The following is a 23,630-nucleotide window of genomic DNA, read 5'->3' on the forward strand; positions in this document are numbered from 1 at the left end:
ACCCTGTCGACTGTGATTGTTGTACCCTGTCAATCATTGTATAAATAACTGAGTATTCTCTATGTATTGTATATGCCATTTTCCATTCCTGATTTAATATTGTGTTATTTTTGCAAATTTTATAGTACATGATGCCAAAAAATTAAATAATTAAAGACAACTAATACATACATTATTTTGCCTATCCAGCAACTGACTACTATTTTGCACCATCTTCTGTCTTATATATCAACTTTACTTGTTAAATGACCCATATAACAAGATGCAATGCTACTAACTGCTGCAAATTACCCATATAATGTTGTAGAGGTATATGCTCCATGTGTCTTTTTAGTCATTAACACCATCAGTGCTGAAAGGTATTACAATACATTTCAAAGCAATATCTAGCCCCCCAATGCACTGTTTTAAGATGTAATTTATTGTGTTCTGTCCTCTTGTGCCCACTTAATTTGCATTGTAAATGTGATGTCTCTTTGAATCACTTTTGCCTTTATTTGTGTCAGATAATGATGCATTTTGACACACTAAACTTAATTAAATGTTAGTTATTATCTCTAAAGATGTGCAAATGTCTACGAAAGTGCTACACAGAATTGTTCATGTCTTTTTCTTAAATGTCACAATTTTCACAAAAGTTGGCATTATTTGAAAAACAAAATCTGCTATTTAAATCAGACCGTGAAATGGGCTTTTGCTGGGCAGGAGAGGATTTAAATATTTCATTTAGATATGCAAATTAGTTCATTTCCCAGGTATCTCAGGTGCGTTCGCAGCGACTCTATTGGGAGATATACAAGCAAACGGGTCCCATACTAAACCAGCCTCTCTCTGTCTTCCTCTTTAAAATTGGCTTTCGCTTGGTTCATGAACTACAGTACTGTACTCCTGTATGGTGAAAATGTTTCACATTTGTAATCGCTACCATAAAAAAATGAACGGTTTGCGCGTTCACATTTACGAAGTGTCGCAAATGAGATGCAATAAGAAAAATGTTTTTAGTGTGCCCTAAATAACTCTAACGATTAAATAAGCGATAGCTTTAAAAAAAAAAAAATGTGTTAATCAGCGCCAGCGATGCAATACTGTAGGTGGGGAGAGGGGTTATACAGTAGCACACTGTTCTAATGAGAGGTACTGTAATTTATAGGATTTCTTAAAAAATGGTATGGCAGAAAATGATTTTACCCCTGTGATGCATGAGGCTACCAATGCATTGCAAAGGAATGCGATCCGGCACTAAATGGGTTAACATGCAACAAAAACATCCTACAAACACAAACATCAGTATGTGCAAATGTTAACCCCTTAGTTGCCCAAGGGGCAAGATAACCTCGCTGCTCCTGTATTTTGCGGCCCCCCTGGTTGTCGCTAAATTATTAGTATTAAGAATACAAGTCCGGAAGATCAATATGACCACGGCTCAGCCATCCCCAAAACAGACAAATATGGTAGACGAGGTCACCTATAGAAAGCCACAAATTCTATAGGGGCCAATATCTTGTATCTTGTAATACTTATGAATATTTAATTACCTCTTAAATTGTCATTCAAATTTCTGTTAAAACTGTGGGTGAAATATTGCTGCAGTCAAAATCACATTATCACTGTTTTACCGCATGCAATGTGGCTTTAGTGAGTAGATTGATGAATACAAGTGGTGTTAAAGCAGCGAAACATGTAATGTAGCACTGAACGATTTTCTTTCTTTCTTTATTTTTATTACAGGTGTAGCCAGGGTCCCTCCGGTCCCCCTGTCTGCCAGTTTCTTTCACCCTTGCGTGTGTGCTGCTGTGGGGGCGAGCACGTTCCTGGGGGCTCCCGGTGGCAGCTGCGGCAGGACGCCGCTATGTTTAATGTGTTTGCGCATGTGCGGAGGCTTGTGCATAAGCAGAGCAGTCGCGGCGGCCATGTTGAGGTTGGCGCGGGAGTTTGCGCCTGTGCAGTGCAATGCACAGAGGTTGGCAAGGGTAGAGGTGGCCATTACATGTGTGCAGGAGCTCCTGGAAGTTGCGCATGCTCAGTTAAGAGTAGCGGCGGCCATTATAGCTTCAGACATGCGCAGTAGAGATCGCGCACGCGGCGCTAATAGAGAAGAGGTCCTGAGTGGACTATGATTCCCAGAAGCCTCTGGGGACTGCCCTTTCACCCCTATCACCTGCTGCATTGAAGCCAATAGGGTTTATAGATTCTCCTGCAGCAAAGAAGATACAATGTTGTGTGCAGACAGGGAGTGTCAGTTAGGAGCTGGGATACAGAGAGGGGAGGGTGTGTTTGTGCAGGGAGGAAAGTAGCCTTCTGCACTAGGCCAGAAGTCTCCCCTTAGGCCCCAGCTAGACCCCACTCCCCTTCAGCTTGTGGCTGCTTTAAGGAAGGCCCCTTAGGTAGGGACTTTGCCCTGCTAGCAGTCAGTTTAGTCAGTTCAGCCAGTGACACAGCTGCAGTGCTGTGTTCTCTGACAAGAAGGGTCAGTATACAAGGAATCATTCTCTGCAGAGCAGAAACAGAGACTGTCTGAGCGGTGAGCTTGCTCAGAAGGAGACCCCCATCGCTGAGGCTTCGGCACTGGACACAGACGGGTCCTCTTCCACAGTTCTGCGGTACCCAGTTGCAGGAAGCACCGGGCAGGTATTATCCAAGTCACCAAGTGCACCACCTATACATTTTATCTTAGTGGGCAGCGCTGTCCCACACGTGGGTGGGGTTGTAAGACTCTTGGGACTTTGGGTACAAGGACTTTGGGAATACTGTGTGGGGTTAAGGCCATGCGAGGTGTGTGGATAGTTGTGCTTAGCTGTGTTACAGGGTGACACTGAAGTTCTGTACTGTTGATGTCATATTGTTGATGCATGTGTATCGTGTTATCTGCCCGTATAGTAAACCTGTGTTATATATACCTTGGTGTATGTGGTTCATATATGTGGGTCCTGTGTAGGGGACATTCTATACTCCTAGAATCCTGCACAGGTGGAGGCGCTGTAATTATAAGTTCGTTCCAGAGGATTCACCCCAGGCTCTCACTAGCGGAGGCTCAGACCTCCTGTGAGCCTAACAGGTATATTGCACCACACCTGGTAACATATAGGTTCCCCCTCACATACACTCTATATGCGATTGGGTGGGGGAATACCCGTTACACAGGTTTGATGCAGGGGTGTTATTTTCAGCTCCGGAGACCCCCTGTTTTCACAGACACTTACCTACATAGGGGGCTCCTGTATCCCTGTGAAGTGACAGGTCACACGGGCCAATAGGAAGCCGCAAGGGCTGTGATGTCACAGCTTCCTACTGGCCCGCGTGATGCAGGGCATTTAAGCCGCTATTTCATTAGTCACGCAAGCTCTCTAGCTGCAAAGATACAGACATCCCCTACGGAGGTAAGTATCTATGAAAGCAGGGGGTCCCCAGAGCTGAAATTAACACGGCTTAGGTCTGGAGACCCACTGCTTCAATCCTTTAAAAAAAATGTGTAGTGCTACATTTTGCTGCTTTAAATACAGCTAAAGACAATTTTTCCTATTAATGAACCTTAGAAAATCTAGGCCTTGAAAACTAAGACCAGTAGTAACTAAACCTCTTTTTGACATGGTATAGTTCAACCATTTACAAAAATCATATTTTGTATCATGCAAAATCCCCACATTTGTGACAGAGTGATGGAAAGGCGCTAAACACTGTTAGTGCTCACTAAATAATAAGTGACATATAACAAATCCAATCTAAATTGTGATTCAGGTGAAAATATATATAAAGTAATGCCAAATGGCATGTAGAATTTAATTAAATGTTGCAACTCCCTGCTCGAACCCTCTGGTAGGGACTGTCTTCACTGGTCCCCAGAAGGTAGAAACGTTTTTCTTGCAACCTAGGGGGAGCATGCGGAAAAAGAACAACAAAAAAACAGCAATCTAAATGCAGATGAAACACTATAAGTGAATTACTTTTATTGTAAGTGCGCATTTTTATTACGTATATAAAATATCTACCTTTGTACTATTGATCTGCACCATGGATATGTCCTTTTGTCTTTATATTTAATCACCACACTGAACACTTGGGGTGGAGTACATCAACGCCTGGACACAGGAGACCACACTACTAAAGATACCAATTGTTGCCCATATACCACTTACATCTTGTAAGTAGGCTACACTTATGAGCCAAGACTTCTTGTGAAAATATTCACTTATAGTGTTTCATCTGCACTTAGATTGCTGTTTTTTTGTTGTTCTTTTTCCGCATGCTCCACCTGGGTTGCAAGAAAAATCCCCAGATTTGATCATGAGCATCCTTGCAAATAAACTCATTTATATGGATATTCGAAGACATTTTATTGTCATGTCATTTACAAACCTCCTCTTGTGAACAACATGGCATGTACAGATGTAGCCAGATTTATCCTCCCCAGAGCCGTGACAAAAAAGCATTTTGCCAAAGAGAAAGGCCACAGGCTGCCATCAGGGAGACATCCTGTCCCTTTCTCTCCCTGCCCACCCAGCGCAGCGCTAATCAGATGACGGCGGCGTTCCCTGAAATCGGGGGAAATAAGACTTGCTACATCTGTAAATCAAATACAACACATAACCACTTTGTTTTGAAGTCATAGGTCCCAAAGTACACTCATGCCAATAATACTTATAACCCAAAAAACAAAAAAACGAACAAAGTAAGTGCAAATACATACTCCAGTCCCTTAATAGGAATCATTTTGTTGCCTATAAAATGTTTATGATAGTATAAAGCAGGCGGATCTCCCATTAGGCCCGGGCCTAAGGAGAAAAATGTAGGGGTGGCAAAAATGTCGGCCCCATACACATTTGCCGCACTATCGGGTCTATCTGGCCTGATGGGAAGGCACTAACATGCGGCGGACGCCTCCTTGATGCCGCCCTCTTGTGCTTCCGAATTGCAGCATCAAATGACGCCGCAGACGTCAGCAACGTGACATGACGTCTTGTTACCATGGCAAGACGGCATTAAATGACGCTATGATGTAGTGTAACCATGGCAACACATGTGTCGTCACGTTGGTAACGTTGCGATTCAGAAGGAGGAGGGCGGCAGGAAGGAGGCAGTTGCCAAATGTAAGTGCCTAGGGGCGGCGTAGCTTGAAATCCACGCTATCTGTACTGTTCAAACTCCCTGTGACTAAGAAAGTAACTGGCAAGATGCTGTCATTTACATGTGTATTCACTTTTTGACATCATTGTAATATCTTTGACCTTCCCTACCCATCAGTAACTACACAGAAGGTCAAACAAGAGATACTCATTTCCATATTTTCTTTACCTCATGATATTAATGAAAGTAATATTTACAATGTGTTCTTGCTCCCTCAAAAACATGCCATCTCATTAATTTATATAATATCCTTTACATTTCTTTATTGTATGCAGTATTTATTTTTATATATAGTATATTGAGCACTCGGATAATCTTCAGATCAAAATGACGGTAATATTAGCAACATTTTATCACGCCCAAATATTTTATTTTCTGTGATATATTTTTGTTTGCTTACTGAAAATGTCAAAATGACTCTGAAAGTAAAGCCAAGTATAAGTGGTGTTTTGGGCAAGATTCCCGCAGCTCTGTTAAATCAGGACAAATAACGTGACATAACCTAAAGAGGTAACAGACGTTATTTTTCCTGAGTTTAACTGGTATGCACTAAGCTAATGATTTACCAAAATAGTGTTCGTCACCAAAAGTTGTTCCTCCTCAACAGACCAATAGAGGGGATCTCCACAACACATGGTAAATTAATGCATTTCGGTACAGCAACGAGGTGTGTGATCACAGCATTATGGAAACAGACTGAAATTCCAACTATTCCAGCAATCAGAAACAGAATTTGGTTTGTATGCCAGATGGAAAAATTAACAAGTTTGGTTAATGGTACTGGCGCTAAATTTCTTAAAGTCTGAATTATGTGGCTAGCGCAAACAGACCTCCCAGGGGTGGATGGTACTACAATTGTGCTATGATAGTCCCGGAAACGCGCTCTCCGCTAACCTAAAAGGGGGAGACAATAGTCGGAAGGGACAACGGGTAGTCCTTTGACTTGACATCAGAGAGTTGTGCCACGTTGGGAGGTGTACTCTGGAAGTCTGAAGGAGGAGATGTTTGCATCGAGAGTTGGAGAAGCAGGGGATTGGACTCCATCCCCCCCCCCCTTCCCACCCCTCCTGATTTTGGTTCAAATTTTCTTTTTATTACAAGTCTGATTATTATCATTTCTATGTGTATATTTGTATAACAGATGTGATTATGAACATGAGACTATGTACGGATACATGTCAAAACCTTCAATAAAATTTGAGTTAAATAAAAAAAAGCAGTAGCGCAGCGATAAATTCACCAGTGCACGTGTTCCAGCCACGTAACGTATGTGCATTACCCTAACTTCGTAGAAATGTATTGATATGTTATTTCAGTTGATAACCAGAGGTTATTGTAACGTTAATTTCTTCAGTGCATATACAGTACATTCAGATTAACGTCGCATTAAATTGGGTTAATGTTACGTTAAATAGGCTAACGGAGCCCCGGTTAAAACTCTGGGCTTAAGGAGACAGAACTGGGGCACGTGCACTATGGAACAGGAAACTGGGGCATGGGGAACTGGGGCACAGGAAACTTAGGCACGGGGATCTGGGACACAGGGAACTGGGATACAGGGAACTGGGACACAGGGAACTGGGGATGGGGAACTGGGGCGTAACTTACATGACCCTCCCAAAAAAAGCTTACTAAAACCTGATAATGCGTACAGTATGAGCGCTCTAAATTCTAACACACTATTGTACTGTGATGAGAAAATTAAAAGGATATAATTGTGGAAAACTTAGCAAAACCAACAACAATAGTTATACTTGTACAGGCTTCTCCAATTAGATGTAACATTATTGATGTTATTATTATTCGCACAGTGCAGCAGGGTTATTAATAACAAAAACAACAAGATTGCCACATTAGTATACATTGGTAAGGTACAGTATGTAAAAAATCAGCTCTGAGTTTCTTACAATCACAAGGAAAGGGACAGAGGGGGAAAGAGGTAAGCTTGCTCCTGGTTGCAGCTGCACAGAAATATACCAGCTGGGACTTGTCAGCATCGGACGTTAGCTGTTATATGGATTGCCGAGGCAGGAGAAAGAAGATAGGTGGGTAGTAAATCCTTTAAATAGTTTGATGGCAGAAGAAGGTAGACAATGAAATTGGTGTGGATTTAGATATAGGTTGGTATTGAACAGGGATGGCCAACTCCAGTCATCATGGGCCACCAACAGGTCAGATTTTCAGGATATCCCTGTTTCAGCACTGGTGGATCAATCAGTGGCTCAGTCATTATGATTGAGCCACCTGTGCTGATGCAGGGATGTGCTGAAAACCTTACCTGTCAGTGGCCCTTGAGGACTGGAGATGGCCTCCCTTGGTCAGAACATTGTTTTTTAACCTACGATCCGTGGAACCCCGAGGGTCCTCTTAGAAAAATATGGTAATGGTGGATATAGTCCATTCATTTTATTTTTTCATTATTTCTAACGAAATTATTTCAAAAGAGGATTTCAATTGTATTACATGTTTGTACTTTAACGTTATAGATTACCTATAATATACAAATGTTTAATTAAGAAACAAACTATACAATCAAACATTTTATTTTTACGTAAAGGATACTGTATAAGTGAAAAAAGAAGCAAATAGCGCACTGCCAGGGAGTCAAGTGGTGAAAAAGTTATATCCTATTTATTTCAGCACATCGCCAGTAAAAACATCACCCCAGGGGGAGAACAGAGATCCTCCTACGCGTTTCGGACGGGTAGGTCCTTTATCAAGGACCCACTCCGCTATAGTCTATTTGGGGCCCTACAAGATTTATTGATTACTGGATGAAGTTTATCAACGGTGGAGCACCCTTTTCCCCTCTCCCCTTTGGATACTGTATAAGTGGGCTGGTAATTCAAGTTTAAAACCAGAGACATAACATAAAACACAGACAAAGCTCAGTGCACATCCAGAAAAACTTATATACGGTACAGTGCCTAAATATACATGTATAAATAACTAATAAATAAAATGGTCTTTTAGTTTAACATTTTGGCCAAATTGTTGTAAGCCCTTGAGCCAAACTTCACGGCAGATCACGTTTCAAGGGTCCCTACACTAATATAAATTCTTAATAACCTGTGCATTGCCAGGAAGAATGATTTATAATAAATCTGTCAATATAAGTTGCAAAAGTTCTAAGTCTGATTGAAGCTTTTATTAACCTGTACATTACCAGGAAAAGCACTCTGTAATAGATTTGTCACAATCACACTGCATGCAGGCAAGTTCCCCTGATAGCGAGAGATGCCATGGAGTGAGCTTTTAACCATTTAAATGTGGGAGGGAGTGAGCTTCAATTGGATAGGAGGTTGCCACCCTCCAAAACAGCCAAGACTAGCTGCACAAGAATTATAAAACATACAGAACACCTACAAGCTCAAATTGAACCCCCAAAATACCCACAACATATATATATACATGTATATTTAGGCACTGTACCGTATATAAGTTTTTCTGGATGTGCACTGAGCTTTGTCTGTGTTTTATGTTATGTCTCTGGTTTTAAATACATATTGCCATGCTCAGTAGCACTCCTCTGTGAAACTTATATGCTTATATATATGTTGTGGGTATTTTGGGGGTTCAATTTGAGCTTGTAGGTGTTCTGTATGTTTGGTAATTCAAGTTGTTACAAAGTTTCACAATAAATTTTACATTTTTAAAAAATTCTGCAGTTCTTATAAATTTGAAAAACACTGTCTTAGAAAGTCTATGAGTGTGTCTATCAATGAAATGGTGTGTGTATATACATATATATATATATATATATATATATTTATATATATATATATATATATATATATATATATATATATATATATATATATATAATCTATCTATCTATCTATCTATCTATCTATCTATCTATCTATCTATCTATCTATCTATCTATCTATCTATCTATCTATCTATCTATCTATCTAGCTATCTAGCTATCTATCTAATATATATCTATATCTATATATGATATCATGTATATCAAATATTATATATATATATATATATATATATAAAAATGTAAATATACTGTATGCTCATTTGCATGTCTTAGGCAGGTCTGCAACCCCACCTTTCACCATTATCACCCAGCACCCAGCACTTCCACTGCAGCAAGGGATTCTGGGAAATTACATGCAAATGAGCACACAGTGCCACTTTTTGCTTCAAAAACCACTTTATACATGGTTCCCTATAGGCTTAAGCCTGCTGTATGGTCACAGCTTTGAAAACAGCCAGGGTTAAGATGCATAGCCAGAAAACCCACCCACAGACAGCTGTTTCGACCTTAATGGGTCTCATCAGTGTGGGGTTGGTTAACTGGCTATGCAATGAAGCATATATTTATATATATATTTTTTAACTATGTGCTTGCTAAAGAAATGTTACTGAGGAATAAGCACAGCCAAACCAATGTAAAGCTATTGATGGTACATGAAGTAGGAAAACGAAATAATGGAACTGTTTTTTTTTTAACATAATTACAAAGAATTAATGAATTAGCAGATTGTATAATTCCTAAACAGTATATTAATCTGTCAGACTCATAAAAGGGACCCAAAGATCTCCTGTCATTACCTGAAGACAAATGTACTCATGGATACCTAAACCATCTGGATGCGGGTCCAACACGCCATTAGTGTGTTTATATGTGCGTTTGTTTTTTCACTACTAAATACAGTAACACTTATAATTTAAAAAATACTTTCTTTAATTATGAGTGTTACACTATTTTTAGTTAATTACCCCCCTTGAAACTGAGATCAATGTGATGTCCTCTAAAGTAGGTTATTAGTTTTGTTTTTATTTTTTAATGGCCCAAATGCTGCATGAGATTGTTCACATGGCAACCCCTACTACTTATTCTCTCCCAGTAAGAAGCAGAAAGCTGGGTTTTTTATGCAGGCTTCAAAGTGACCTATCAGACAAACTGTCTTATCCTGAGCTTCTCTGATACTGCTCTTTAAATTGCAGATGTCACAAAGGGGGAGGACTTAACGGGCATGTAACAGTTTAAAAACCAGCAAGCAATGAAAAACAAGAGAGATAGGAACAGACATCAGTGCGGTACATACATCTTCAACAAATAATATATAAACAGAGTTAACCACACCTTTTAATAATGGTAGTTTCAAGGGGAATTATATGAGTGGAGTCCTGATGGACAAATTCTGGAAATAACTTTGGGTTTAGGAATGAAAAGGAAATACAAGCATGTATGTAATACTTCTGCATGTTTGTGCAGTATGTACACATTGATAGCATGATTATTATGAGGACATGGTAATAATATTAATTGCAGTTATTAAAAAAACATATGATATAGATACACGTGCATAGTATATTAAAAATTCAGCAAAACATTCACCGATTCCGGAAAGAATTCGAGGAGTTACATTGTAATGTATGTTTTCAGGAAGGCAGAATGTCCTTGTTCAGTAAAAGTGACCTGTATCCAACATAACATATTAGGTCACTGATGAATAAACATATACATTAAACAAATTAAGCACTCCACCATCTAGTGTTTCAAGAACAAAGAAGAGAAAGAAAGAAAGAAAGAAAGAAAGAAAGAAAGAAAGAAAGAAAGAAAGAAAGAAAGAAGGGTAACATTTTTAGTGCTTGTTATTAGAGATGGGTAAAATGTCCGCCAAGCAAATTGATTTCACGAAAATGAGGCAGCTTTGTCAACATTTGCAAAAGCTCAATTAGGCTGCACTTATAATGCCGGCGACGCGACAAAACAAATGTATTGCCGCCATTGCGTGCGCTTATAGTAGAAGCGAAGCGACAGCGCGACGGCTTGGTCACGATCGCTGGAAGTCTATTTGATTTTTCCAGCGCCCCGCAGCGTGACGTCAGCGTTGCGTCGCTGTCGCCGGCCCTATAAGCGCAGCCTTACTCTATTTAATCTGACTCTGAAATAGGGCTTTTGTGTGAAAGATACAGATGTAGCCAGACTCAATGTCCTCTGTGCCACGACCTCTGCAGTCACACGACCACAGTGGTCGCGCAACCAAAGGAGCAATGCTGTGCTGAGGCCAATTGAAATAGCATTCTTAGGCAATTTTTTAAATAATTTCAAAGCTTGTGGTTGGGAACCACCTAAGTACATGTCTTTATATTTATTTTTACATATATGCCATAGCTGGAAAATCACTCAAAAGCCATCAAGAACAGCAAAGATGGAGATCAAAGCTTGGAAACATATTTTTTACAGCAGCTGTGATTGATGGCCCAATTAGAAATAGCAGGTATCTTGTTACTTCTATTGCTATGCATTTATGTTATCATTGGAAATACATTTTTTATACTATTATCTTTCTTTTAGCTTTGAACATTTTGCTATTGATGTCAACATGGATGTCCACATTCAGACCTGCAGTCTTGTTAATATCTTGTAGGGCACAGTCCATCCCCCACACTAGGAAACTGTTCTTTAGCGAAAGGCCCTTTAGCGCTAGAAGTTTGGCTGGATAGCAATGTCAGAATCTAATCTTTTTCTCAGAAATTCCACATTTCCACAATCAATTTCACACCATCAATTTGCTCTTTTGCAATTGAATTGCAGCTCGGTCACAATTCAAAATTCACAAGTGATTGGCCAAGCATTTTCATATCGTTTAATGATGCAAACTCCCATCCAGGGCCTGAAATAGGGTTGTTCCAAAGAAGAGAGAGATTTGGAGAGGTCCCGGTGAACAAACCTGAGCACACCTGAGATACCTGAGAAATTTGCTCATTTGGATATGGTTTCTCTCGTAAAAGCTACAGTATGACAATAAAATATTATTATAAATGATAGCATGAAAAGGTAGGAAACACTATTATGATAGTTTTTGTTATGCTTTAAACATGGCACTGTTACCATCATTACCGTCTGCAGGTGGTACATCTTTTTTTTGTAAACAAGTGCATTAGTATGTCCTGGGAGGGATGTAGAAGTAAACTTCTTGGCTCATATTATAGGCATTTATTTCCCAAAGGGAAGCCCTGTTGCTACTGTCACTACACAAATACAGAGGAACATTATAATGTAGAAACAAAAATCTTCAATAATTGAAAAACTGTGTTTTTCTTTCATTCTTGGATTCCTTATTTGTTTAGCTAATAACATGTACATACTGTGGCATGCATAGCATGCAGGGGTTAAGGTCAGAAACGGAACCTATCGTTTATTTATTTTAAAATGTGATTTACACGTGGCCCTCAAATTAATTATTTGATTCTGCTTATTTGGCTTCCCTATGATGATTTCTTATGTAGCACAGACAGGGTATGCAGCACTGCACATGTTTGTAGGCACAATGAGTCCCTGTCGGAATAAACTCACAACCTAATGTTGTTGCCTGACGCACAAGGAGAGGCCATAGTGCTGAGCCAGTCATTGAAGCCAGTGATGCTTTCCATCTAATGGCCCACTTGATCGAAGATGGGGCTATGGCCCAGATGCACGATTATCCGCTTTAACGTAATGGTAACCAAAATGAATGTTACGTTAATCCTAATGCTGATGAACTAAAGAGAATAACATTACGATAACCTAGATTTAACCCCTGAAATACATTCTTACGGATGTTAGGCGTACGCTTATGCAAATCAGATGCTAATAAACCGTTAGCCTAACATCGCAGGTGCAAGAGGGAAATAATGTTTCAATAAATAGGTCACACCAAAACATGCCATTATTCCCAGCCAGACCATGATTATCCTAACGTTATCTCATAGAATTCCCTATGAAGACAAACACGTTAAAGTAAAAAGTGGTACCCTAATACAACGGTGCACAATTTGGGGGGTGCAAGATTTTGTTTTGGGGAGGGGTGGGGTTTGGGCAGTTGCAGAGGTCCCGCGCTCTTCCCCAAGGCATTTAAATGAAATGCCGGGTGACCGCGCGAGGCCTCTGCAACCTCTACTTAATGGGATTCAGCTGGCTTCAGGATGCGTGACCATGGCAACGCGGCGTCAAATGATGCCACGGGTCATGTGACGTTATGGTTGTCCTGTTAACATGATGTCAAATAACGCCGCGGGTCACGTGACGTTACGCGATATAAGGAGGGAGGCAGCATCCGGAGGAGGTAATGCTTTTGCCACAAAAAAAGTTTGCGCGCCCGTGCTCTAATATATTCTTTTGGTCTGACACTTAGTACTTTCTATTAAAATAGTTATGTGATGTCAGACCAAGATATATATTATACATAATATAACATTATAAAATACATGCATTACATGTTTGGAAAGTGATAGTGTGTTATTTGTAATGCACGGACATTTTTTCCAAATGCACATGTGCATTGTGTGGCTTAACGCGTCTCTGTGCTGTTAACGTTCCCGTTAATGCATTTATTCATACAATAGGGCTTTTGGTGACGGATGTTGTTTTTGCATATCATTAGCTAGGTGGATACGTTTAAACTCAAGGAAAATAATGTCTGTTACCTATTTAAGTAGCCTGATGTTATTTGCACTTAATAACAGGGTTCAGTGCATCTGACCCTCAGTGACTTGAACTAGGTCACAACAAAGTAACAGCAGACAGTGGGATCTGAATCAGATCACCTGCGTCAGAGGCAGTGTTTTTACCACTGAGATATCCCTGGGACTAATAATACACTTATCGCCAAGGGCTGACCAAAATATAAACGACTTACTGTAGGAGCCAGTTCATATTTTAAGAGACAGAGGGGGGGGAAAAAACGAAGGATACGTGAGGGTCTGTCATGGCACTCTCACACTAAGGGGCCTACAGTATGCACTAAGCGCCGAAAAGCCACTTATCGAGGCCTTTTCGCCAAAAGGCCTACTGCAATTCAGTAAGACCTAATAAGTCGTCGATAAAAGCCCTTTTCGTCATTTTTTTCCTGATTTTTTTTTTAAATCACCAGGTGAACGGTGATAAGCCACTTATCGGCAGGTTTTCAAACTCACGCAATTCTAGTAGCCCCGATTAGCTTATCGGGTCTAATCACAGCTCTAGAATGGAGATTTTCTCTCAAAATCCTCACACCAGAAAAAGTTGGCAGGAAGGTGGTGAAAAGCTGCCGAGAAGCGGCGAGAGAGACTTAGGGGGAAAAAATGCACTTTTCCTGCATCGGATTGATGCAGGAGTCTATTCAATTTTAATATTAATTCAATTAATATCAGCACCGGAGACCCCCAGCATGAATCCCATGCAATAAAAATGCATTTACAGGCAACTTCATTACTTTAGTGGCTAACCGCAAAGGCAATGAAGGGGGTAAGGAAGAACAGCAGCTTTATTGGGGGCAGAGGGCGTGAGTGAAGGGGTATAGTTGACCCTTCACTCATCCCCTCTGCCCCCAATATACATTACAATATGTACTAACCACAATACACAATTCACCCCCACATAAAAGCATTTTTTTATACACAGGATTGATACCAGAGGCCCCGCGGGTCCCCGCTGGCCTGAAGTACCAATTCTGTTGCAAAAAAAAACGTGGAATACATTGCAAAAAATACACCTCCCCCCCCCAACACATACAGTACAGCAATGGGCAAAATTACTATTATCCAGATATGGTTAATTTGCCCATTATAAAATCAAACATTAGCCTGCCAACATAAATAAAGTAAAATGTTCAACTTACCCCTGCCATCATGAAGGGCATCCTCATCAGCATACTGCAGGTCCATGTCCTCCGTTGCCAGAAAGAATACAATAAATATTACAATCAAAGGGCCCCTAACCCCTTATTCACCATAGCAGTTAATAACCGCTATAGTAATTAAGGGATTAACCCCATCCCTCGCAACCCACCTGTGAGGCCTAAATACCCACTATACCCACCCTGTACCCATTGATTGACACAGTGGTATATCATACCCATATAATATGGACATGATAGGCCACTGAATGGTCAACTTAATAAAAATAATAAAGGCCAAAAATACACAATAATAACATAAATACAGAAGCACCTAAACATCCCAACAATAAAAGAACTAAATAGCCTAATAGAACACATCACAAATAATTATCTATCACCAAAATAGCAAAATTATTTCAATGATGTTATCCAAAACAATACAATTAAACAACTATCCAATCAAACTATTAAACAAATTAAACCACTAGCCAAACAAAACACATAATTAATTTACAACACTAGCCTACAAATCAATTAATGAATTGAAACCAGTAGCCAACAAAACTAATAAATAATTAAAAAAGCTAACCAATCCTAAAATATACTAAAAACAAGCCATCCAAATTCTAAACAATTTACTCCAAACCATAAACAGAAAAAATAACAGTCAAAAGAAAACAAGCATTTGCCACAAAATGCATTGGCTACCACTGTATTTATAGTTAAACTAAAGAGGCACAGATTAATACATTATCAGTCAATGGGCAATGAAAAATAAAAATAAAAAAATACAATAAAAAAAACCTGTAAAAATAAAATTACATACATTCAATATTTTTCTTCCCTTAAGAAGTGTTGACCCTCCAAATCCCCGCGTATCAGGAAGCTCTCGTACCGCGATGTCAGCAAAGTCAATCCAACGCCATCCCCCTTGAATATCCGGAACAGGTAACAACATTCTTCTTTCTTTTATCGTCTATCACCGTCTTCTTTCTTCATCTGTCATTATTTCTTTCTTTTTATTAATCTTCTATCGTCATCTGTCAATCCAAAACCCAACGGTAAAGCCAGAACAGAATGTTCTCTCGTCATATTCTTCCTGGTAAATTAGACGTACAGGCCTTATGTATGGCCTGTGACGTCACATTTTCAGGTCATATGGTACAGCTCCAATCTGATTGGACGCTGTATCATGTGCCCGCCTCCTTTTTTTTGTTAAGGATGTTACGTCATCTCCAAGGGAGGAACGTAACATCCTTTAAACCACAAGGCTATATCACATGGTATTACAGCCAATGGGACTGAAGACAATCCCATTGGTTGCTGTACCATGTGATTGGTTACATTAGTTCAAAAGGAAGTGACATCTTCCCTTAAAGTGACATCACATCATTTTGAACTAATGTTTATTACTAGTGTAGATGAGCAGGGGGTCTCCGGAGAAGAAACGCATTGATTTCAGGTCCGGGGACCCCCTGCTTCCCGAGATACAGGCCCCGTTATGGGGTGCCGGTATCTCCTATGCATTGAAATGCCCCGGTCACGTGACATGGGACATTTACATGCATAGGAGATACAGGCACCCTATAACGGGGCCTGTATTTTGGGAATCAGGGGGCCCACTGGCCCTCAAATCGACAAGGTTCTGCTCGGGAGACCCCCAGCTCATCTACACCAGTAAGACAATTAAAACAATATAAATTAAAATATGTAGTAACTCCACTCCAGGTGGTCCCTGCGGGTGTCCACGGGCCACTGAGGGGTCCACAGGTGGTCCCACGGGTGTCTGGGGTGTCTGTGTCATCCCCAAAGGTGTCTGGGGCCCCTCGAGTGGTTTCCACAGGTATCTGGGATCCCTCAGGTGGTTCCCACGGGTGTCTGTGGGCCCTCGGGTGGTCCCTGCGGGTGAGGATTTATTTATTTATTTATTTTTATTTATTTATAAAATATTTTACCAGGAAGAAATACATTGAGAGTTACCTCTCATTTTCAAGTATGTCCTGGGCACAGAGTAAAACAAATAATACTTGGTTACAAATACGTTACATAAATGAACAGGGTATACATTATATACAAGACATTGCGTGCACAGTTAAAGAAAATATATATTATGAGCGTATGAAACAGTTACAGACCAGGTTAAAATGTGAGACAGCCTTAGATTTGAAAGAACTTAAACTGGTGCTGGATGTGAGAGTCTCTGGTAGGTTGTTCCAGTTTTGGGGTGCACGGTAGGAGAAGGAGGAACGTCCGGATACTTTGTTGAGCCTTGGGACATTCAAACTGATTGGGACTGCCAGGGACCCCTGCTGTGCTAATCCGATGGGCCATTAGTCTCTGCAGAAATGTCACTGAAATGTTTGCAGCATGTACACAGCATGTACCTGGATCTTGTTGGTGATAGCCCCAGATTTTCCAAGGCAAGTTTAAGGCAAGTTTTAGAATACTCGTCGGCACACTTGAACTTTTATTTTTCCAGGTTTTTTAATTGGATTTATCTTTTTTTATGTTTTTCATTGCCCACTGACTGCTAATGCATTAATCTGAGCCTGTTTAGGGTACAGATGAATACAGTGGCAGCTAATGCATTTTTTGGCAAATGCATTTCTTCTATTGACTATTATATTTTATATTTCTTTTTATTGTTTAGATTAAATTGAATTGAATTGTGATGGCTTGTTTTTTTCTTTTTACAGATTGGTTAGCGATTCTATTTAAAGATGTTTTTTGGTGGCTACTGGTTTTAATTAATTTGTTGCCTAGTGGTTGTATGAATTAATTGGTGGTTGGTTGGTTACTGCTTTTAGGTATTAAATGTATTTTTTGGCTGGTGGTATGATTTATGTAATTGATTGCATAGTGGTTTTAATTATTTTATTGAATGCCTAGTGGTTTTATTTATTTAATTGATTGGCTAGTGGTTTTATTTAGTTAATTGCTTGGTTGGCTAGTGCTTTGAATTTTTGTTTATGGGTGTTTAGGTGCTTGTTGTATCTGTTTTATTATTGTGTATTTTTTAACATTCATGCTTTTGTATTAGTGTGACCATTGGTTGTTATTGTAGCTTATCATGCCCATATTATATGGGTATGATGTACTACTATGCCACTCAATGGATACAGGGTGGGTACAGTGGGTCCGGGGTGGGTGGTTAGGCCTCCCGGTTGGGTAGTGGGGCAAGGTGGGTAGCGGGGCAGGGTGGGTTAACCACTTAATTACTATAGCGGTTATTAACCGCTACGGTGATTAAGGGGCTAGGGGCCATTAGAATGTATTTTTATGTATTGTTGCTGGCATCAGAAGACATGGCCTGGCAGTATGCTGACGAGGACATCCTTCATGTTGGCAGGGGTAAGTAGAACGTTTTTTTTTTTACTTTATTTATGCTGGCTGGCTACTGTTATTTTTAATAATGGGCAAATAATCTATTATCCATATCTGGATAATAGTAATTTTGTTACTGTACTGTATGTGTTTGGTGGGGGGGAGGTGTATTTATTGAAATGTAGGCCATGTTTTTTTATTTTTTTTTAAATACAGGAATGGTACCACAGGCCAGCAGGGACCCACTGGGACCACCCAAGGAACCCAGGACACCCACGGGGACAACCTGAGGACCACCGGACACCTTTCGGGACCGTCCGAGGGCCCCCGGTCACTTGAGGGAACCGCCCGAGGACCCCCAGTCACCCCTGGGGACCACACGTGGCCCTGTTGGGGCCTGCAGGGACCACCTGGAGGCCCACAGAGCCTAGCGAGGACCAACCGAAGGCCCCCAGACACCTTTGGGAATGTAGGGCCCACGGACACCCGCGGGAACCACCCGGAGACCCCCGCCAGCCTGTGGTTTTAATCCTGTGTCTAAAAAAATAAATAATGGTTTTATGTGGGGGCTAAGGGGGTGGGTGCGTTGTGTATTATTGTTTATTAAATATTGTAATGGTTTTTGGTGGCCTAGGAGGTGGCTAGTAGGGCTGAAGTTAGTGGTGGTGGGTGAAGGGGGTATTTGCCCCAAGGATGGGTGTTTAGGCCTACCGGGTGGGGAGCGGGAGGTGTTAACCCCTTCATTACCTTAGCAGTTATAAGTCCACCCTCAAGCCCCCCACAAGGCCTAAACACCCACGAAGGGCCAAATACCAACTTCGCATACCCCCGCTACCCACAATAAGCATGGCACTTGTGGTTAACCCCTTCATTGCCTTAGTGGTTAGCAGTAATGAAGTTGACTGTAAATGCGTTTTTATTGCATGGAATTCATGCCGGGGGTCCCCGGTGCTTGTATTAATGGGTATCAGCTCCGGAGACCCCCAGTATCACTCCAATGCAGGAAAAAAGCAATTTTTTTCTAAGTCCCGTGTTACCGCTTTTAAGCAAGTTTCCAACACCCTCACGCCAAATTTTCCTGGCATGATGATTTGGACAGAAATTCGCCATTCTAGAGCCGCGATAGGCGTTCGATAACCTAATCGCTGCTACTAGAATTGCATGAGTTTATGAACCTGCCGAAAAGCTGCGAAAAGTGGCTTATCGCCGCTCACTCAGCGATTTTTTTTGAACAAATTTTTTTGGGGCGGTTCAGTCTTTTATTGCCCACTTATTGCCGCTTACAGAATCGGAGTAGGCATTTTTAGCGATAACTGCTCGATAAGTGACTTATGAACACTTAGTGCATAGGCCCCGTAACAGTTAATCATTTCTGTTTTCAAGCTTTTCAGTTTGGTTATTAGTTATGTTGGTTGAGAAACTCTTTATTGTGATATCTCCTTTAAGGTTAATACATAGGAGTACAGTGTAAAATGCCTGGTGCTAATAAAAAATGTTTTTATAATACTATATCACGATACCTAAACAATGTAACAACCACTGTTATTGTATAATGAATCTGCACACATATAGAGTCACCAGTCTGTAAGTGAAGTCCAGTTTTTACTGCTTCAGTGTGGAGAACATATATCCTACAGTGCAGACTCGAGCCCTACATACAGACAGACGCTGAGCAAGCTTTTTCTTCCCTCCCTCCCTCGTGAAACTAAGCTGAAAACATACTGATATCCTTCACAGGGCGCATCTTGCTTAAAGCAAAGAAGAACCTTCCTCCTTTCAAAAAATATTCACTATCCTAGCTACCAAAGTAAATATTAATAATTTTTCTGATTACCATCAGACTGGATGCTTGCCAAGCTTGTATTGAATTGAAGGTAAATAGGTGTCAAATAGTTCAGAGATTATTTCTGATGCAATGCTACTGCAGTTGGACATCTGAAATCAAACATATGTATTTTAAGTTTTATTGGAATTGATATACAATCAATTTGTTGATGCTGGACCTTAAGCTATGCAGCATTAAATTCATCTAGGAGTAACCAATTGCACAGATGCATGGCAGGTGGGAATTTTAATGATGCAAAGGGTCTATTGGCAGATATAGCATTGATTTCTGTGAATGTTCACAGTCTACCAGACAGTTCCATAGCAGACTTGATTTAATAGCTCTCTATGGGCCGCCTGCAGCCTTGATTATTTCCAAAGTCAGGTTAGCTGGCATTGTTATGTGGAGGCGAATGTGTTCTATTTTTCCAGCAAATATATACAAAGGAAAGATAAGATTTGCTGAACTGTAAAATCTATCCTAAATTGTACAGCCTTTCTCTTTGCCATCACGATTCAGTGTTTGAACTTAAGATATTCAAAGGCACAATACAATGCAATTAAAACATTATGCTCTCACACAATGGATAAGGTGGTATAATGAAGCTAAAAGCACCATGCTGTGCAAATCTATCACATATATATCATAAAAGATATCCCATTTAAAAAAAAAGGCAATATCAGTAACCTGAAATGGGTTTCTACTTATGTGAATAAGTAATATGAGGGATACTTTATTTGGAGAGGTGGACTTATGTCAATGTGTATGCAGTATGAACTTGAGAAGAACTAGACCCAATGCAGTATTTGGAAGTCTGTGTAGAATTCTAATGCTCAGATGCAGCAATGTCAATAATCTAACTAAAGGGCTTTCCAAAGTTTGTTTTGATGATGGTAATCTCGCTTACCACTGAATAAACAGGAGCACTGTCTAAAAAAAAATAAATACTCTACATTCATTTCTAATTAAGACATTCATTGCGTCATAATTCTTGAAATCATTTCTATGGCAAGTGCATCTACGTAATGTTTGCAGAAGTGTAAATATTTGAAAATCTAAACTGGTATAAATATATTGAAATACTGTAGCCAAAGGCTATTTTTAATAGAGGTTGAAATCATGACATCACAGAGTCTTCTTCTATGACATCCCCTCTGTTTTAATGAACCAAGAACATCCCAATTTTAGAGCTGTGATTTTCTTTTTGTCACAGGTTTCACTGGAACGAGTATTACTGTTAGAGCTACAATAAAATACTCTGACTGTTTCTTTGTTCCTTTCCTTTGTTACTCGTATCTGCCTGCTTTTCCTTTTATTTTTTTCTAATCAAACTAGTGTGCCCAAAAGTTAATGCATAGAAACTACAACATACATGAAGTAGACCAGTAACATGTTTATACATGCAGATTCTTTTCCAGTGGAAGAGTATTTGTGACTATATAGCAATTCTCTTGTTTTGTAGTTTCAGAATTTTCTATTGCCAAGGAGGAATAGACTAATGAAAAAAAAACTGTAATTTGAATACTTATTTTGGATCTCATCTCTGTCCATTCTTTGAAATAACCAATGTAATAATACTGTGTTTTTTTTTTTTTTTTTTGCATAGTTGGAATATCTTTGTAGCATGAATTAAAAAGGCAATCCTTCATTTAGATGAAAAATAAAATATTCCAGATAAAAGCTAATCTAATTGTTCCTGGGTACTTTTCACGCTGGTGGGTGATGTTAGTAGGGAAGAATATAATTGTATCAGACGTATGGCAAATAAGATAAACTGTCAGTGTTGTCGTTAGAATGTAAAATACTTTGAAACAAATAATCAAACTGCAACAGTCTCAAGGGACGTGAATTTGACAAAGATGCTGTATGGGACAAGTTAGAAATGTATACACCTGTACTTCATTCTAACATACAGGAATTGCAAAGTAGGTCAGTCTGTGAAAATGTCTGCATGAGAAACTAGGAAGCAGGACACATTGTACCCATGTACTTCAACAGAAAATGCAAGAAATTGATTTAATAAACTGCAAACAATCTACATTATACAGTACTTTGCCATCTTTAACACTACTGTACTGTATATATCTCAGAGTTTAGCAACATTAATTCAACTGCAATTCCCTAAGATGTCAGAAAACATTGAGAAACAGAAAGCTGTCATTATTTCATTGTTTTCTTCTCTGTCAGAGAACTTGAAACTTTCTGTGCAAAATTGACATGAATTAGTTATTATGGTGATCAAATGAATGTCACGTTTGCAGCTACTGGTGATGACAAAATACACAAGAAATTCTTTTGTCTAGACAAAAAAATTCCGCCATTACTAGCTAATTGGATCTTTCAATAATGTAACTACTTATTTTGCTAGACTAATAATATAGTTTATTTTTAAATGTTTCTGAATGCATGAAATAAAATGTTATCTGCATGCTGGAAGTTAACATACATGCAATTAAACAGTTCAGTATAAAATTGATTACTATTGTATCAGATACTCCAAAAATTCAATTTAATGTCACTTATTACATTACAACTGCATTGAAATCAACAGATTAAAGGTATATTTACCTACCAGGAAACTCAAAGGGGGTAGTTCTGCACAGAGCTGCCCAGGTGAATTATCAGGTAATAGAGTCCAATTTTGCCACTTCAACTAGGCCATGATCTGATAAGCAATCAGTTTAGAAGCAGACACCCAGGCTCCCAGCTTAAGAAATGCACCAAGAAAATTGACAAACCTGCTCCATGACAACTAAACTCTCCTAATGCTTCTGAACGCCCACCATTTCTCTTCATTCATCCAATCAACTTTTCACTGCACATCTTCTTTCTTCCTCTTTTCCTTCTGCTGAATGCTCAGAAACGAAAGATCACTTTTCCTCTGTATGCTAATTATTTTGCCACATGGACAATAGTAATGATGTTTTTAGACGAGAAAGTACTGGGCCTGAAGTCAAAGATAGAAAATAATAAGTTGACACCAGTAAACGCTGAGATTAGATGGCCATGCGTGCAGTGCTGAGGCTGATGCATCAACTGTATCCTCTATTAGGAAAGCGGCAGACAGTCTGTGAGGCAATAGGCTACAGAAAGCTTAGCTGTATAGTATGCATCAAGCACAAGCTCCCTTAGAGACCACATTACTGCTGCAGAATAACATCAGTAGCATATTGCTGACTTACCCTGTCTCAGACTGACATCCTTTGAGCACAGCCAAATATGTCCATTCCCCAAATCCTAATGTGTGGGTGCACTTGATTGCTGAGCTGTGTATTTTCTCAGCACTGCCTTTGGATTAAATAATTGATCTCTAACTCTCCTGTTTTTAGGTTTTTCAGCACAGCCAGACAAGTATTGGGATGCATGCTGTATGCTGCTTACATTTTACCACAGGCCCCTAAATCTCTGGAGCAGACTGTGCAGTGTGTGCAGTGCTGTATATATTGTAATAGCTGGGAACTGTTAATACCATAATCATTCTTTATTGTATTAAGTACCTATACTAATATACCTGGTACAGTACAAAAAAAATCCTATTTAAATGACTAATTAAAACTACTGTATATGTATCGTTATCAGCAATTGTAATACATTACATTTGTGGTACTGTTTGTGAGATTAACACATTAATGAAGTAAATGGGAAGTTTAAATATCTGAAAGTAGTAAGAGACTTTTAAAACACTGGCAATTTGGCATATCAAAATATTGACTTAAAATAAACCAGCAAAGTAATATATATTTCTGATGCACAAA

General features: G+C 39.6%; 1 protein-coding gene across 11 annotated transcripts in view; it reads right to left on the minus strand.

Moving 5' to 3' along the window:
* The window catches only part of MYT1L (myelin transcription factor 1 like), a 573,498-nt gene that overhangs the window by 544,279 nt on the left and 5,589 nt on the right, over window positions 1-23,630 (minus strand). Inside the window, exon 1 of one of the 11 annotated variants that reach the window (XM_075598270.1) lies at window positions 22,444-23,335. The exons of the other annotated variants lie outside the window; for them this stretch is intronic. The gene's annotated coding sequence lies outside the window, so the exon portion shown is untranslated. Of the gene's footprint in view, window positions 1-22,443; window positions 23,336-23,630 lie in introns of those variants that run through there. 11 annotated transcript variants of the gene reach the window in all.

This window comes from Ascaphus truei, chromosome 4 (genome assembly GCF_040206685.1).
Source record: "Ascaphus truei isolate aAscTru1 chromosome 4, aAscTru1.hap1, whole genome shotgun sequence".
Classification (NCBI taxonomy): Eukaryota; Metazoa; Chordata; class Amphibia; order Anura; family Ascaphidae; genus Ascaphus; species Ascaphus truei.